This window comes from Pinus tabuliformis, chromosome X (genome assembly GCF_031772625.1).
Source record: "Pinus tabuliformis cultivar Carrire ecotype Pingquan chromosome X, CPIR1, whole genome shotgun sequence".
In the NCBI taxonomy this organism is placed as follows: domain Eukaryota; kingdom Viridiplantae; phylum Streptophyta; class Pinopsida; order Pinales; family Pinaceae; genus Pinus; species Pinus tabuliformis.
The window spans coordinates 768,888,264-768,907,351 of NC_142308.1; the positions used below are offsets into that span (position 1 = coordinate 768,888,264).

At 34.7% G+C, this 19,088-nt stretch overlaps 1 long non-coding RNA gene across 1 annotated transcript; it reads right to left on the reverse strand.

Annotated features, from left to right (window-relative positions):
* Nucleotides 1–17,917: 17,917 nt before the first annotated feature.
* LOC149142118 (uncharacterized) lies at nucleotides 17,918–18,774 on the reverse strand. The gene is made up of 2 exons (XR_016265185.1): nucleotides 18,429–18,774; nucleotides 17,918–18,293 (listed from the first exon to the last, which is right to left on the reverse strand). It is a non-coding gene; the product is annotated as an uncharacterized LOC149142118 (long non-coding RNA).
* Between the last annotated feature and the right edge of the window lie 314 nt (nucleotides 18,775–19,088).

Genomic DNA, 19,088 nt, shown 5'->3' on the forward strand with positions numbered 1-19,088 from the left:
CACACGCACATACACACACACATATAAAATAACATAACATAAAATTTTCTATAACTATTTAACTTAACTTGTTATTTAACATTTAAAACATAACATAAAATTAATTAACATAACACAACAAAATTATATATATATATATATATATATATATATATATATATATATATTTAACTATAAAATTATAACATAACTATATATATTATATACATATATATAACATAACATAACATAACATAGTTCTATAACGATTTAACAAACTTGTTATTTAATCTAACATAACATATTATTATATATATATATATATGATGTTATAGTTTTTTTTTTTGAAGCAAGCGCCGATCCTTCTAATTCATTAATTCAAAAGAAAAAATACATATTGTACATAAAACTTGATCCTTTACAGGAAATCGGGAAAAAGGAATCTCTGCCCATGACCAAGACCCCCCGAGCTGCTACATTGATCACCAAACTTATGAGAAATAAACATGGAAAGGCTACAAGAGCCCCCACCCACTACGGAAGGTCCAGATAAAACACACTTCCTAGAGAAAACATACGATTATAGACACCCCTGACCGCGCAAAAACCACACACCATGAAAGAGGGAAAAACGCGCCAAACCGGATGAAAGGATAGAGCCCACTTGGCCCCACAAAAACAACACGTTCTATCCCAACCATTGATCCTGGCTGCTGGATCCAATGGTCAGAAATCATATCGCACGACCTAACACGACTGAGAGATAGTGTGCGATCGAAGGCGGTTTCAAAGTCAACCAACCTACCACATGTTACAAACTCTATGGGATCGCTCCTGAAACTGCAAAACCATAAATCGTTCATGAATCGCGCGATCACCGGAAAATCGACCATGCCGTGGTTTTCAATCTTGAAAGCAGAAAGGGGGAAAATTCCAGCTTCCGGAAAAACTAACCACGCGTTCTATTTATTCCAGCTACGGAACCAGAATCTGATACTATGCTCGTTTGGGAAAAGACCCGGCAGCTTGTCATTCGATGAACTGAGAACCTCGTTCAATTAACTTTAGGATAAAATCAGACATACTTTAGCTTGCCTTTCTACCAAGTACATACTGATAGGTTGAATAAGATTTTGCCGGAAAAATCAATTCATGCTTGTTAACTTGGCTTCATATTTAAACACTTCCCTGTCTTCTACGGCTTGATCTTCGCAGAGAACCTTAAACGGTTTTGAGGTATCTCCTGCCACTTTTTCGCCATTCTGCCATCAGCATTGTTCACACCTTGGTTGGCCAGAAGGTCCGCTAGTTTATTGGCAGATCGTCAAACATGGTTGAAACTAACCGTTCGAAGCTCCTGGAGGTGAACGTGGATTCTTTGGTAGACCTGGATTAGTTTCCAGTGAGTAGAGACTTTCTCCGACTGAGTACTGCAGTTAATTCTTTTCACAGAGTTAATTGTGATCTCTGAGTCCGCTTCTACAATGACATTTGAGCTCTGGTTCTGGATCAAAAACTCTAGACATTGTTCCAGAGCCATTAATTATGCCATATTATTTGTGGCTCTACCCAAATGGCAGTGGAAGATAAATATAATACTGCCCTTTTCATCTCTTAAAACTCCTCCAAAACCAGTTGTTCCCGGGTTGCCTTTTGAAGCCCCATCAATGTTGTATTTCAGATAGCCTTTCGGTGGTGGTTGCCAGAAATCCTTCTCTATATCCATAGTTATGTCCTTCCTGATCAGTCCTTGGGGAATAATCCCTTTCATTCCCAGTTGTCTAAGAATTCTCAGCTCAGTCTCAGAGGGGGGATTTTTAGGGAGATTGCAAACTGTGATACTAACTATCTCCCTGAGTTGTTTTAGGATCAGATCAAATAGTCTATGAGGAATAACCTTTTCATTCTTAAAAATTCTTTTATTTCGTTCTTTCCGAACATTCCAAATAATGAAGCCTGGCGTGAAGGCCCAGGCCAAATTAAGGAACTCATTCTCCGAATAGTTTCCTCTCCAATTGTTTAGGGTATTTGTGATATTACCTCTGTCCCTATCTGACTGTTGGAAAATGGTAGAGAAATAATCCCACAACCAGGTGGTGTAAGAGCAGCTCTTAAGAATGTGCTCCATGGTCTCCTCCTGCTCTTCACAGAGCTGGCATCTGGAAGGCCCCATAACCCCCCTTTTCCTAATGTTTTCCCAAGTTAAAATTTTCTTATGATGAACCAACCATATGAAAAGCTTGATCTTCATCCAACCTTGGTGCTTCCAGAGGTGTTGCCAGGTATTTTCTGGTACACTGGAATCAAGCTCAAGGAGAATACTTTTAGCTTCCTTAAGATTAAAGGTACCTTTATTGTTATTTCCCCATCTCAATTGATCCTGCCCCTCTGTAACTAAGATCATTCTTTGTTTAAGCAAGCTCCCAAGAGCCTCTGCTTTAATTTTAATGGGGCTATCATCTCTGCAGTCAATTTTTCTCCAGCTTCTCCACTTTCCTGAGTTCTGAGCAGGATCCCAGAAATCCTTGACTTTGTTTAACCCTTGGGAATCTGTTTCCTGCTTGAGGCTTAAAAAATCCTCTGTTAACAGCGTTGGTTCTTGTTGCCATTTGTCCTCCCAAAAGAGTGCAAGATCTCCTGCTCTTATTTCCCAAAAACTGTTTTTTTGAACTAGGCTTCTATTTTCCCAGGCTCTATTCCAGATGTGAGATCCTTTTAAATTTCCAGACATTCTTATGAGATCATTAGTGTGCCAAGAGCTGGCATATTTCTCTTTCAAGATCCTTGCCCAATAGGCTATTGGCTCTTGAACCCATTGCCACCAAAGCTTGGCTCCTAGCACTTTACTAAGAATCTCCTGATCATCCAAGCCTAGACCCCCATGACTCTTGGGTTTACAGATTTTATCCCAAGAGACCAGGGCCCACTTCTTCATTGTTTCTTCCTTACCTAGAGGAAATCTCTTTGTATATTCCTGAATTGCTCTAAAACCCCTTTGGAAGCTGGGAGAGTTGATAACATAAAAACCGGGATAGATTGCAAAACTGCCTTTGTCATAACCAACCTGCTTGCTAGGTTCAAGACTCTGAAGGTCCAATTTTTGACTCTGTCCTGCAACTTATTAAGCATCGGTTCCCAGATACTCTTGTGCATAGGTCTGGCTGTGAGAGGGATTCCCAAATACTTTGTGGGGAGGGAATCCCTTTGGAAGCCAAGAATTCTTGAAATATTTCTCTGAATAGAAATGTTAGTATTTATGAAGAAGATTTTTGACTTAGAGAGATTGACTTCCATACCTGTATCCATGGCAAATTCCTTCAGGATTTTCTTGTAGGCTAAAGCTTCTTTTATTGTGGGGATTCCTTGCAGCATGGTGTCATCAACAAATAGTCAAAACTTAACCATTCTCAGATAATTTAAGACCTTTGATTTTGCCCGTTTCCTTGGCATGCTTAATGGATCTGCCAAGTCCTTCCATCATGAGAATAAAAATAAAGGGAGAGAGTGGATCTCCCTGCCTGAGGCCTCTAGAAGGAATGAAAATCTCTGAGGGAGAGCAATTCACCAAAATTGAAAAGCTGGAAGAAGTCACCAGGGCCATGACCCATCTGACCTAGTTGTGATCGTGAAGTTATAGTTATAATAGTTATAACTAGATATATAATTTAACTATTATAACTATAACATTATAATATAACATATATATATATATATATATATATATATATATAAGATAATTCTATACCTATTTATCATAACATAGAGTTATTTGACACACACATATATATGACATAGTTCATAATATAACATAAAATAACATAGTGTAACATGTATTATGCATAACTATAACTATAATATTTAACATAGCATAACTATTTAAAACATAACACACACACACACACACACACATATAAGTAAAACTTCATGTTTCAACAATGCATCATTGATATATCCATCAAGAAATGTGCATTTTGCCTAGTGAATAAAAGCATTTAGACTAGTTTCTAATTTGTACCACATCGTATCATTATGTAGTGTCTTGTACAGGAAACACTCTCTTCATGTGCTTGCATTTAGTACATGTCATGTGTCAACGTCAAACATTATGAACTTAAAGTCTATTTGTGTGACATGCAATTTTATTCATTTTGTAAATATGTTTATTTCAATTTTTTACATATATATTTACATATTTGTGGGCTATGAATAAAATGCATTATTTAGAAATGAGCAAAAGTGTGAAGGTAGATTTATCACTTCTTTCGATTGTGTTTACATGGAACTCAATGTACTTTGGTTGATAAATTATCAAAAAATGGACTCTAAAGTTTAAGACTTCAGGCTAGATTATTCCGCTTGAGTTTTAAAATAGTTTTTTGTCAACATTTTTTTCTTGGATTAGTTTATATGTATTATATATATGTAATATGTTGAGATATCCCATATACGCACCCCAATTGTAGGTCATTGTAGTGTGAGATATTATGTTATACATGGTTGGGCTCACGATAGATCACGTATCCCAGTGAGAGTTCATGTTCCCCTCATAGATCCTGCCTCTAGCAACAGTCAGAGTGTCAGAGGTAGTGTCTCTATCTTGATTTATGACCATGCTACATCTAGTGGACCCTCTTCACCTATTTCAGGTACACCTCCTGCATTTTTTAATCCTCTTTAAACTTTATGTGTTTATGTCTTGAAATTGTCTTTAATTTTTAAATTTCCTTCAACTGATGTGTTTGAATTTAATGTATGTGTTATTATGCTTCTAGTTTGTTAATTACATATATGTTAAATTATGTTTATGATTTACAAGCCCTCAACAGGCTGAAGCTGAGGATTAGAGTGCAACATAGATCCCTTTGTGGGATGATGCTATAAATCATATCACATTAGAGGATGTTATGACCCGTCATATGCGAATCACAACAGAGATAGAGAAGATCCATACCAATTCATTGTCTCATCTTGCATTGTCTTGGAGGCTGGATAACATCAATAGGTTGATCGTGACATATTGGAGGTCAAGCCTAAATAACCACATATTATAGTCCATATAAAGGATTAGGAGGCTTGAGGTTAGAGGCCCATATTCTTCGGAGGTGGTGAAAGGGGCCACCAAGTACATTGATGTCCATGGGGAGTTGTTCGACATCCCTCTGGATCACACTGCTAGACATAGAGGTCTGATTCCACTGAAATATTTTAGGAATGTTAATGCAACCCCTTTATGTATGATCGATTCATTGGAGCTTGGGGACAATTCCCCCCCATGACCAAGTCGCCATTTATTTTTCCAAACATTTATATGCAAAGTTTGTGTTACATATGACGATGGATTGCACTGATACCAAATATTATTATTATGGACCCGTCTTGGGACGTACCTATGAGTAAGAGGGGGCTCATACGAACCCTCAACATGTACCACCACCTCCGAGATTCTTGCCAATACAATCTCGAAGCTTGGTATTATCGACGGAGTTAGAGGGGTTGTCGGGGCTCGATGGTGAGACCAATGAGACTATTGCAGACAACATGCAGACGTCATTGGCTAGTGCACGTGTTGCATTGGATGGAGAGATTAGGATACCAACACCATTTCCTTGTGACTCGCCAGTGCCCTTATATGATGATGCACTTCTGGGGAGTTTACCCTTTGACCAACGTTTGACATATACTTGTATGTTTCGTGATTCCATTTGTGAGACTTGGAGGGTGCATGACTTGCGTGACACAAACCAGGTACATATATATACAAAACCTTTGACGCTTACTGTCAAATTATGCATAATTATTTATATTAAAATTTCTAGTTCGTATTAGATTGCATTTATATTAATAAGTTCATGATAACATGTAGACACATCCCAACTACACGGATGAGCTTATGAGTTCATCTAAGGGGGCATTTGATCAACTAGTCCATCCTCGACCAAAACATGTTTCCATGGATTCTCCTCCACCTCCACCTCCACCTTATATGTTCACTAATGTGGAGGAGAGTCACTATGTACAGCCACATGGACCAATAGTTTAGGTAAACTTTTTTATTCCTAGGATTTCAACATTTTCTTTTTTTAAGCTACACATGTATGCTAATTAATTTGTCGACTAATTATAATTTGTCTTTTCCATTGTGTACACAGGCCCATATGCAGAGTGTCATTGATGTCGTTGTTATGTGTAGACATGAGCCAGATGTTGGGTTTAGAGTCACTAATGACGCGGTTCCATCGATGCAGGCCCCAATCATTAAGTCCCAAGCAAGGGAGCACCAAACCCAAATTCATGATCAAACCCCCATCCTATTTGACTTGCATTTGGACTCGAATGAGGTTAGTAGATTCATGTATATGTAATTAAAAATGTGGTTCAAAATCCTCTATTTCTTTATTCTTTATTTTATACAAATAATGATCTAATTAGTTTGAATTTGAATCTGTTATATTGCAGTACTAGCTTATGGAAACTTACTTTGCGCAGCAGAACTCACATTGGAGTTCTAGTGGTACTTAGAGTGTCATAGTTTGTATATTTTTAGGCTCATTTCATAGGGCACATTCACATGTGTGATACAAAATTTGTATCTTTTCATATATTAATAGTTTATGAATGTACATCATGGATGTTATTTACTTTATGAATGCTTATTATTTTAATTTATGGATGTTCATGTGATATTTGTAATTTGTATATAGTGTCATATAGATAGTTTATTGATACATGTATTCACTATTTCAGTTTATGGATTTGTATTAATCTTGTCTATGGATTCTCACTAATTTTTAAAGTTTATGGATCTTAAAATTATTTCACTAATTTAATAATTTTTCTATATACTATGACTTTTATTAGTAAAATATATGTTCAATTTCAATTTCCACTTTCATAGACTAAGAAAATAAGTAAAATCTTAAGTTATGATGCAAGTCACTTTGATACTTAAAATGAACTAAAATATATCATGTTTCAATTTAATATTGAACATGGAAAGAATTTCAATCATGCTTCATATTGGTTTGTGGAAAGTGTCTTTTAGTGAAATCTACATGTATGTTATTACAATTCAATTTTAAAAATAAATTAATTGAATTATGATATATATATATATATATATATATATATATATATATATATATATATATATATATATATATATATTTGTGACCCACCCATATATCATTACATGGACAACTTTTTTAAGTATTTCAATCAATTCCTTATGATGGAAAAAAGTTTTATTCAATTTTTAAAAACTCAAATATGATTGAAATAGGTTATACATTCAATTTTAAAAGATGTGAAGATGTAAAAATTACAAATACAAGTTTTATTTGATTTTATTTTGTTTGAGGTTACCTATAAAAGCTTAGTCATAATGAACATCGTCAATAATTGTTTTGTGCTTACACTTAAATCAATGCACAAGGTTAAACTAATTATCTTGAAATTAATGCACACCATATATCTAGTTACATCAAATCAGAAATCTACATCTTCACTGAAATCAATGCATCTAATGTAAGCAATAAAATAGGATGAGAAATAAAAATACACACTAAAATCCATGCATCTAATGCGAGCAATCAAATAGGATTAGAAATCAACATCTACACTGAAATCAATGAATCTAATGCTGCAATCAATCAAATAGGATTAAAAATCAACATCTACACTAAAATCAATGCATCTACTGCTAGCAATCAAATATGATTAGGAATCAACATCTACATTGAAATCAATGCATATAATGTAAGCTCAATCAAACAAGATTAGAAATTAACATCTTTAATGAAATTAATGCATCTAATGCAAACAATGAAATAGAATTAGAAATCAACATCAATGCAAAAATCAATGGATATAATGCAAGAAATCAAATAAGATTAGAAATCAACATCTGTACATTGAAATCAATGCATCTAATGAAGCAATTTTCTTCCCTTTATCTCCCCCTCCATCTATTTCGATATATCCCTCCATATCTCTTTCTTTGTCTCTTTATCTCACCCCCTAGACACACATGCTCTCTCTCTCTTCATATCTATAAATCTCTCCCTCCCTCCCTCTATCTCTCTTTTCTTCCCTCTCTCCCCCTTCCATCTATATCTCTATCTACCTCTGTTTCTCCTTCTTCATCTCTCTATATCGCCCCATAAATATACAAATTATTTCTCCATATCTATATATATCTCCCTCCCTTCCCCCTCTCCCTCTCCCTCTCCTTCTTTCTCTATCTCTCCTCCCCTTCTCTCCTTCTATCTCCCCTTCTATCTCTCTTCCCTCCTACTCTCCTCTCTCTCCATCTCCCTTGTCACTCCCTCTCTCTCTCTCTCTCCATCTCCCTTGCCACTCCCTCTCTCTCTCTCCACCTTTATTTCTCTATATGTCTTTCTTCTTACCTCCCTCTCTCCCCCCTCCAACTCCATCTTTCTCTCTCCCTCCCCCTAAAGTCCTCCCTCTCTTCCTTTCTCCCCCCCTTCAAATCCATCTCTCTCTCTCTCTCTCTCTCGAGCTTTTTCCTACAACTATGTCGACTATCTCCTTCCCTCTCTCATTCTCTCTTCCCCTTCTCTCCATCTCTCCATCTCTCCTTCTTTGTCTTTTTATCTCACCCCAAAACATACACACTCTCTCTCCATCTCTCCCTTGTCACTCACTCTCTCTCTCTCCACCTTTCTCTCTCTATATGTCTTGAACTTCTTCCTTCCCTATCTTTTGCTGCAACTCCATCTCTCGAGCTCCCTCTCTTTCTTGGAGACTCTCTCCTCCTCTCACTCTCTCCATCTTTGTGTTCCCCTTTCTCTCTTTCCCTTATCTCCCACTCTCTCTCCTCTATATTTCAAAATTTTTAAAATACTTTGACAATTAAAATATTATGTTTAAATATTTTTATTTTATTTTATTTTGATGTCATACAACAATTTAATTTTTTATATAATACATATTTAAAATGCAAGATTAAAAATGTATTTTGTACATTCACCTAGAGGGAAAATGATAACTTTCTATGGAAATACTATCTAAAATCTTCCAAAATATTAATGTTTCAACTACCTCCATCAAAGATACATAGAGGGCTTCATGTATTCCAATTGAAACTGTTTAAGTTTCATTTCTTTAAAGGTAGCTTTAGGTTATGATTACTTAATGATTTTAAAAATAATATATATTTTATTATATTAGATTTATAAAAAAAAAATTAGGTAAAAAAAAAATAACATATTGAGTCAACTTGTGCGACTATTTTTTTGTTAATGACTCTTTTGTTGACGCCTACGGCATATATCAACCACATTTATTAATGTGGTTGTGCTAGTACATATATATATATATATATCCAAAATTAATAAATTTAATATTAACATTAAAATGTATTAATATTAAATTTTTTATATTAATATCATTTCATCATTTAATTTAATAATAATAATAATATTTTTTAATACTAATATTAAATTTAATAAAGTTTCTACATGACATGATAACAAAAATTCTAATAAGATTTAGAATTTTAAAATGAGGTAAAAGCTTAATTTTAGATCATTCATTTATTTTTATAGAGGCTGGATGGAGCATAATAGCTCGATCCAGCTATGTAGCTCAATTGAACCCCTATTAACCATGTATATGGCTCGATCTAGGGTTTACAAAACCCTCTATCGAGCTATTTGAATTTGAAATTTAGTGCTAGATCAAGCCTCTTAAGTTCTAAAATCCACAATTTTAGCACCCTTCTGCAAAATTTCCTACAACACCATTTTGCACTCTAGCGGACTTACGGATAAATTTGTCCTTAGGTGACGGAGTTGATCAAGTTGGGTTCATGAATGAATCCTCTATCCAAAGGCATATGAGGTTGACATTTTTTTAATTCATATGATATTTTTCATCCAGTCTATTTTAAACATAAGGTTTGAATTTTTTTTGAAGTGTTTTAAAGAGGTTAAATAAAAAATCAATATCATAAAATATACACAATGAAAAAAATTTAAAAAATACCACTATCTTTGTTTATCCTCTTCAATTTATTTCAATAGTTGAAAAAAACTTTAGGTGAACTCATGTGCCTGCAAAATGAAATTGAAATGTTACTTTGCCAACTTCGAAAAATAATAAAAAATATATGTTTTCATACAAATAATCTTTTAATATGAAAAACTTAACTCTCTCCATGTAGATCATGCTCACACACACACACACACACACACACACACACACACACACACATATATATATAGTTTATTTATTTATTATTTTTTTTTTTTTTTTTTTAAATTACACATTTTAGACTAAGTTATGCTACCTCACACATTCCTCTTAAGATTTGTGAAAAATTGCAAGGATTCCATTTAAATATTTTTGCAAAAAATATTATTAGGACAACAACATAATTCTCTACAATCTTTTTACTCTAAATCAAAATTCCTAGTGCTTATACTAATTTTTAGGGCATAAATTTGATAAAAGAGGAAAAGCTTGAAATTTCATGGCCACATTTGACCCAAAAGTGTAATCCATATTCATGCTTTCACCCTTTATATATAATAACTAACTTGGATGGCTTGTGATAGGGCTTGTAATATCTTTTAAGCATAACTATACTTCATTTTGAATGGTTCTTTTTTTGTATTGCATTCAAATGGTTATAGTTGATTGAATACTAAGGCTCTACCTATGATACAGTTCTTTCCCCGCCACTACCATAATAATCTATAGATGAGGGTTGGGCAGGTGGGACACCCACGGGGTTATTGTTTTATACTCCATGGGAAATGTACTTTTAAAATTTCTAGATAAACATCATATTAGAAATTTGGAAAAAAATTAGTATCCACTCCATTCACTATTTTAATTTATTGTTTAGATTTCACTTCAAATAAGAAAAAATTATCCTGAAAATACAACACTCAATCAAAATATTAATTTTTTTATTTCAATTGTAATTATATGGATTGTTGTATAAAATTTTATTCTCTATGTACTTCTATGGTCTCTATTTCTATTGTGGAATTTTATTACTTGATTCCATTTTCACTAGTTAATTGCCATGACTGTATTATATTAATCCTCTATTCATTTGTCATTTTCATATTACTCTATAATATTATTGTAAAAGAATATAATCAAAATATGATATATTTGAATTCAAGGGTCATTGTTCTATGTTCCATGAATAAATTTCCTTTTCAAATTACTAGATAAGCAATATATTATAAACTTGGAAAAAAAACAAGTATCCACTCCATTCACCATTTAAATTTATTGTTTATATTTTACTCCAGATAAGAAAATAATATCCTAAAGATATAACCTAAGTCACAGGACACGTCCCTCAGGGTCTTTCGTCCCGTATTTTACTTGTCGGACATGAAACGTGCCCTAAAACGTGTCGAAAATGTTTTTCTTCGTGTCTTCCAATCAAGACACATGTTTTGGATGTGGCGAAAACGTGCCCTGACATTTTTGGTTCTTAGGACACATGTCCCATGAAAAGTGACATTTAAAACCTGCAACATGGTTTATTTTTGTGTTTTTTTGTTAATGTTTGCCAGTGTAGTCAAGATTGCTCGCCACCGAAATCAAATTTGTTGTGCAGTGAGAGGAATTCCATCATATTCGAGCACAATGCTCACAACTTCACATCGACCTGGACTTGGAGATGCAGGAGACGAGCGTTCGCGTCCTTTGCTGAGAGTTTGGAGCACTTTAATTTCTTGTAAGTTGTGTTATAGCCTATGGAACTTAACTTAATTATATACCAATGGCCACATATAGATCATGTCTTGAAATAAAAAAACCCACCTCCCCATCATGTGCTCATTGCTCACTACACCTTCGAGGCCTAACGGGAGGGAAAGCTCGATTAACACTTTGGTCAAAAATGAAGTTTGAACACATAAATTTATAGTTCATAAAACCTTATGTGAAGTTTGAACATTTGAACATGATCAAACTTGTTTGAAGTTAATAACAAAAGTTATAACATGAACAATGAACATTGAATTGTGAACATCATTGATGTAGTAAATTAATAAACTAACTAGTAAATTACTAAATAGTAAATAGTGTATACTAAACACTAAATAGATATAATCATGATTCATATCTATATGGATCAAGCACTATATATATATATATATATATATATATATATATATATGTCCCTTGTGTCATGTTTCTAGGATTGATGTGTCTCGTGTCGAATACTGGTATGGTATTTACGTGTCCTTCGTGTCATGTGACTTAGGATATAACATACAATCAAACTATTAAACTTTTTATTTCAATTGTAATTGTTTGAATTTTTATGCAAAAAGTTATTTTCTATATACTTCTTTAGTCTTTATTTTTCTTGGATTTTATTAATTAATTGCATTTTCACTAGTTATTTGCGGTACCTTTATTTTATTAATTCTCCATCCATTTGTCAATTTATTATTACTTTCTCATTATTATTATTTTTTGGTAAACACCCAAAGAGGATTTGAACCTTGAATCTCACAATTCACATAATGCATCATAACACTTTGATTGACAATTGAAAGAACGATGGTGTGGGCTTTATTATTTTCTCATATTATTGTAAGAATATAACCAAAGCATGGTATATTTGAGTTCACTCATTACTTAGCATATGGTATATTTGAGCTCACCCATTAGGTAGTATATGATATCTTTAATTTTACTCATTAATTTGTACTATTGAGTAATTTTAAACTATGCTTTAAGTTGAGTAAATGAATTTTGTTTTCTTTCATTAAGTTAAATTTACCTTAAATTCTAAAGTATTAATATTTTTTTATTAAATGCAATTTAAAGTATAATTTTTTACAAAATAACTTATAAACTCTCAAGTTATGGATTGAACTACTTTATTTTATTTTATTTTTATTTTACAAAATAACTTATAAACTCATAAATTATAGATTTTTTATAAACCTACTATATAATTGAACTAAAATATATATTTTATTAGGAAAACAATAATAAAATATCCATATATTAAATTTCATCTATTTATTCTTATTCCCTTTTATGATTATTTATTTTTAATGATATTGTCTCTTCAAAATATAATAGATAATAAAATTAATTAATTAATTTAAATAAAAAATCAAATATAATTAAGTATTTAGAAGTACATTAAATTAAATTATTTATTTAAAATCAAAACTAATAAACAAACACATAAATTATGTATAACCACGGTGGAATATATATATATTTTTTATTTAAATTTATATTTGTCATTTTTATATAATAAAATGATACTTTAATAAATAAGCTTATTCAATATATATTATATTTACGCCGTAAGGCGTTCCCCTCTGAAATCAACTCTCCTGCTTGCCTACATGTCATCTTGTACACCATACGATTAGATGTTAGACGATTGCACAAATTTCAAGCGTTAGATCAAAATAGTTAAAAAAATTAAATACAAATGAGTATGCATTAGTTATTGGTTATTACATGTAACGGTTCGCGACTAATGCTTTGCGACTACCATTCTTTGAAAGACTGACAAAAAACGGCTTACAACCTTGAAGCACCCATATTTGCATTCACAGTTAATGACAAAGCTGCACGCAACCCTTCTTCCTCTGTAACATCTACAAACGGTGGAAACCAGCTAGCCACACCGTCCTTGCGTCACTGAAGCCACGGCCTATCATCGTCCTCTGTTCGTGTGCAACTAAAATTCGAGGAAGCGCCGAAGCGCCGAAAGGTACCGTCTTGATGCCAGTTTATTAATCTCCTATTTCACATGTTCCAGGTTCATATAGTATGCTATTTTCTTGATATGCCACGAATTCTTGAAATAGATTTCAGCAAGGAAAATTTGAGTCATAAGAGTTTTCTTTTGGCAATGCGTATAGTGTTTTCTGTTTTCCCTGTAATGGCGTATTTGTTTTCCCCATATTTTTTTTTAATTACCAGATTTGAAACTGTATCTATGATATTTCCGCTGAACTGCGCATTTGTTAATGTGCGTGGCTGATGCAGTATTGAGGGTGTGTACTCCAGATAGTCTGTGGGAGGACTCAGATAATCAAACCCAACAAATATCAATGGAGATAATTCCAGCTAAAAGCACATCAAGAAATAGCGAATCAGTATATTGTACGGTAACCGAGACAATTTATGAAACCAAACCCTCTGTAGAATAGCACAACCAGAAGGACATAAAGAAAATAAAAGTCCATAAGCCAGCAACATATGGCAGCATCGCATAAGTTTAGAAAACATTCTATGTTGAAATAACCCAAGAAGAGTAACTCAAGATAATACATAATCTACCATTTTATTACACGTTAACAAGCTTAAGAGCGTAAATGTCTTACAGTGCCAAAATTAAAATAGAGAATGGACTTACAGAAGGTAGCTATTACAATTACAGAGTTGGCCAGTGTGGCTCAAAATATTAGAGGTGAAATCCCCTCAAATTTAACAAGCTTCTTAAAAAAAAGACATGCTTCTTAAAAAAAAGACATGATTCAGAAATAAATTAGACTATATTCTTATTATAAAAAAATAGGGTCAGAATGCGGTGAAACAGGGAAATATTTTCCTAAAGACCAGGTTCTGGTCATGACTCTGCAATAGAGATTAAGCTATTTCTTCCAAAGGAATGTACGCAACCACAGGCGAGTCTAAGACAATGAATGTGAGGACTCAGGCCTAAACCCTTTCGCTCGACGTAACAGAATTAAACTCAGAGGGATTACTCATTTAAATTCTTTAAAGAAAAACATGGTCCGACTAAATTCAAGTCTATCTACGCATAGCACAGTATTTTATTTGCAACTCAGTAAAAGTCCCGTGTAGTTGAAATCATGTTTCTAGGGGAAAGGGATGAAGACTGCTTGTTATGTACCTAAGGGGGGTAATATGGGGTACCAAGGGAGGTACCCAAGGTAATAATGTAATAATGGGACGGGCCATAGTAATAAATAAGGTGGTTAACCCATGTCATGTAAGGGACCACAAGTAGTTAATAATAATGTAATGGGCCCATAGTATTAGTTGATGGTATTAGGAAACCATGGTAATGATGCATGGTATTGTATGTATGAGGCCTATATAGAGGCTAGAGACTCCACATGGAGAGATATGAAGAGAAGTATTATTGTATGAGCAGGCATATGGCTTGTGGAGTGTTCTCCTTCCTTAAGGAGTGAATGTATGGTGTTGCCCTACCTTAAGGGTTTGATAATAAAGAATCATTTCATATTATATTGTGGGTTTATTTGCATTATATCTTATTTTCATATCAGATCTATAATGTTTCTGGGTTAGATCTACAACAATTGGTATCAGAGCACTTTCTTGGGCAAACCGTGGAGATTTTTTTTTTTTTTTTTTAATTTTTGCAGGGATTTTTGGGTGGCGAAATTGCAGATCAGATATGTAGGTTTTGGTGCAAGATCTACAAAATATAATTGCAGATCTGTATTCTTGGTGAAAAAATAGCCGATTTCAAAAAAAAAATCGGTTGAATCGAAGTCCGGATGAAGAAGATATCGCTGATTTAAAAATCAGTGGGGTTGCAGACAATTTTCAGGGTAGCGATTTTGCGGCGCAGATCTAGACGTCCTGGAACAAGATCTACAAAATCTAATTGCAGATCTGGATTCTTTGAGAAAAAATACTCAATTTCAAAAAAAAAAAATCAGTCGAATCGGAGTCCGGATGAGGGAGATATCGTTTAAAATCAGTTCTTTTTGCAGAAATTTTGGGTGACGGCAAGAGAGTAGCAGCGCAGATCTGGAATTTCAAGTTTCTGGATCAGGATTTCTATCACATGGGCAGATGCAGAATGGTTGTTCCATTTCCAAAAACAGGTTGATTCTGAGAAATATTGACAGATTTGTGGCCATTTCAATTTTTCGCCAAGTTAGTGAATCTTTCTCAAACCCTCTTCATGGAAAAGTTTACAGGAAGAGATGATGGCCCTACTATTGAAGAATACTTACAAAGAATAAAGTCCAAATATGGGATATGTTGGAAAACTGCAGTATGGTTTAATTTGACAGAAGAGGCTGACAGATGGTATTCTTCACTTGACTACCAGCAGTTGATCAAACTTTCAGATGCAGAATTTGAAAAAGTCTTTTTGGACAAATGGTCTCGGGCTAGAAAAAAGGAGAATGAGACACATAAGGGGTTAATTGCTACGGGTATATCCTTATTGCAGATTCATGGATTGATTCAGAAAGAGAAGATCATTGTTTCTATCTATCCTAGTTGTAAATATAATTTTATCAGTGTTAATTTGGCAAAAAGATTGCAAGTTCCAGCAAAACACATTGAAACTTTACAAGTTGATAATGAGGATGTTCAAGTGTACAAGGATTTGAAGATTTCTATGGATAAATATGTGTTGCATGGTGATTTTTATGCTTCAGAAATGGATAACATGGATGTTGTTTTAGGATACCCTTGGATGGAATCCGTGGGTACTATCAATATTAATGTGCAGAAGAAATTCCTGAAGCTATGGTATAAAAAGAAGAAAATTACATTACAGGATATTTCCATCCATAAACAAGTAGAGCACATGGAGGCTGAAGCAGAAGATGTTCAAGGGACTGACATATCAGATGATGAGCAATTGATGGTCGACAATCAAACACAAACAGAAGCTGAAGCAGAACAGGTTACAGGTGCTGACACATCGGATGAGGGTTCAATGGTTGAAGTCGTATTAGAAAAGAAGCCACGACAACAGGCACCACAGCAGGGTGAATTAAATAAAAAGACACCGTGGGTTAAAACTTCAACATATCATCACCCACATCACCCCGCAAGAAAACAACCAACAAGATGGCAACCAACTAGCCACAAGGACAACAACCCCCATATGATGGATAACAAGGAGCCTAGATCCACCTACTACACATCAACACAGAAGAGCTGCCATGGAGAGACTCCACATGGAGATATATGAAGAGAAGTATTATTGTATGAGCAGGCATATGGCTTGTGGAGTGTTCTCCTTCCTTAAGGAGTGAATGTATGGTGTTGCCCTACCTTAAGGGTTTGATAATAAAGAATCATTTCATATTATATTGTGGGTTTATTTGCATTATATCTTATTTTCATATCAGATCTATAATGTTTCTGGGTTAGATCTACAACACTGCTACAGTCTCGGCATACATGGGAAAGATAGATAGGCTATCATGGGGTATCTGCATTAGCAGGTCTAACTTGACCGTGAAATTTTCCTGGAAACAGTGAGGATCAGTGCAGCAGCCCTGAATGCCAAACAGCCTCAGGACAAACGGGATCTGTGGAAACATTTTCTCTATACATGTATTAATAATCTGTAGAATGTATGAATATAGTCAACAAGCAAAAGAAATGCTTCATTTAGAAGTAGATAAGAATGCAACCAAAAAGGGGTAGTGCAGACCTAGGGTAAGGGTTCGAACTATTTTCGAAACTAGTTGTTCCCGAGGGCGGAGGGCTCGGCAGTAGAACCCTGCAATGAATAACCCTCCTGGCGATGAAACCCTGTAGCTGGGATTGGAGCACAAGCTCTCAATAAGGTATAGAAACCGAGGATTGCTAGGTTATTTGACACTGGGTAGCAGACCCGCATTTGCAAAGGAAACAATAAAAGAAAGAAAAGAAACATACAGTAGGGTGATGTTAAACCTACGCAACAGATATACAAATTGCCACCATTAAATAGAGTTCGGGTGGGCCGAGACCACATAACCGACTCGAGAATTTGGAACTCTTTGTAACGCAAACAACCCATCGAAATTTGTAAACAAACATAACATACTGTGTATACCAGAATGAGCAAGGAATTCGGGTAATACATCACACCATTTCCTGAATGCATAATAGAGGACGTGAATCCTAGACTGGGTACATACATATAAACTAGCAAAGTTCTGAAAACAAATCTAGGCAGATAATGCTTTAAACCACTGACCATAGAGCCATACCAAATGGCAGAATCGTTAACCTGTACAAATTTGTAAAACCCTCATTGTCACCGAGGTGGATAACACGAAAAGAAACTACATAATTTCCGAGCAAAAATAAGCTCTGGCTTTATCTATAATGTTAATTACATCGAGGTCATGATTTCCCTCATTTGGGGAAAAACCCATTAAAAGTAAAGAAATCAACCCTCTTCTAAGATGGTGGAATTCGGTTGTAGAACAGGCATTCTCTTAGATGCAGAGAGTAAAACTCCACGCCTTAAGAGTTTCCCACCGACTAAGGAAAGCTCTTACCCGTAATTGGAAAACTCCAAGCGGGTCGAGCCAGCTCCAGAATCTTTCATCCTGCGTTGCAATTCATTCACAAGAATAAAAAAACTAATTAGGGTATCTCGCAGGGTTTCGAACGCCTTCAGTCACAATGAACAAGGAAAAATGAAAGAACAGAAAACCAGCTGGAAGAGAATCAATATAGTTTACCTGTAAATGTTTTGGCCCACTGCCAGGCCATGAAATGGTACCCGTGCTGAGTTACCGAACAGCACTATAGAAAACAATGGCCGCATCAAGGTAAACCTCGTGAGAGAAAATCCCAGAACAAATGAGAACAATCTCTTCACAGAGGGAGATGAGGAATGACTTGGTGTAGTCGCCGTCGTAGGATCAAAATGGAGTATACAGCACCGTCGATCTGGGTGAGGATCCCGAGCGGGGCTGGTGTGGCCGGACGGCCCACCAGGCCATGTATACGACAGCACAGGTGGCAATTAATCATGTAAGCAACCTCATATCAAATTAAACCTGAAAACTAGCTCTCAACCCAAAAACCATCTCCCTAAGAGTTAAATGCGCTATTAAATGATCCATACAGCTGTAGGGGATGTAATTCCTAGAGTTGTGGTAGGATCAAATGTAATGTACGACAGGCCAGCTGGGTGAAAAGCAATGACATCGTTTAACTCGGTAATAATAAATAAAAGAAATTGGACGGAGACATTACAGGTGTACCTGTTTGTGTCAAGTTACCTTTTTTATTCTTCTGGCAAACTAAATCCAGCTTGAACCCGTTCTGCTTGTTTTGGTAGTGTGCATCTACTAGCATGTTATGGTAATGAAAACCATTTGTGAAAGAGATAAACC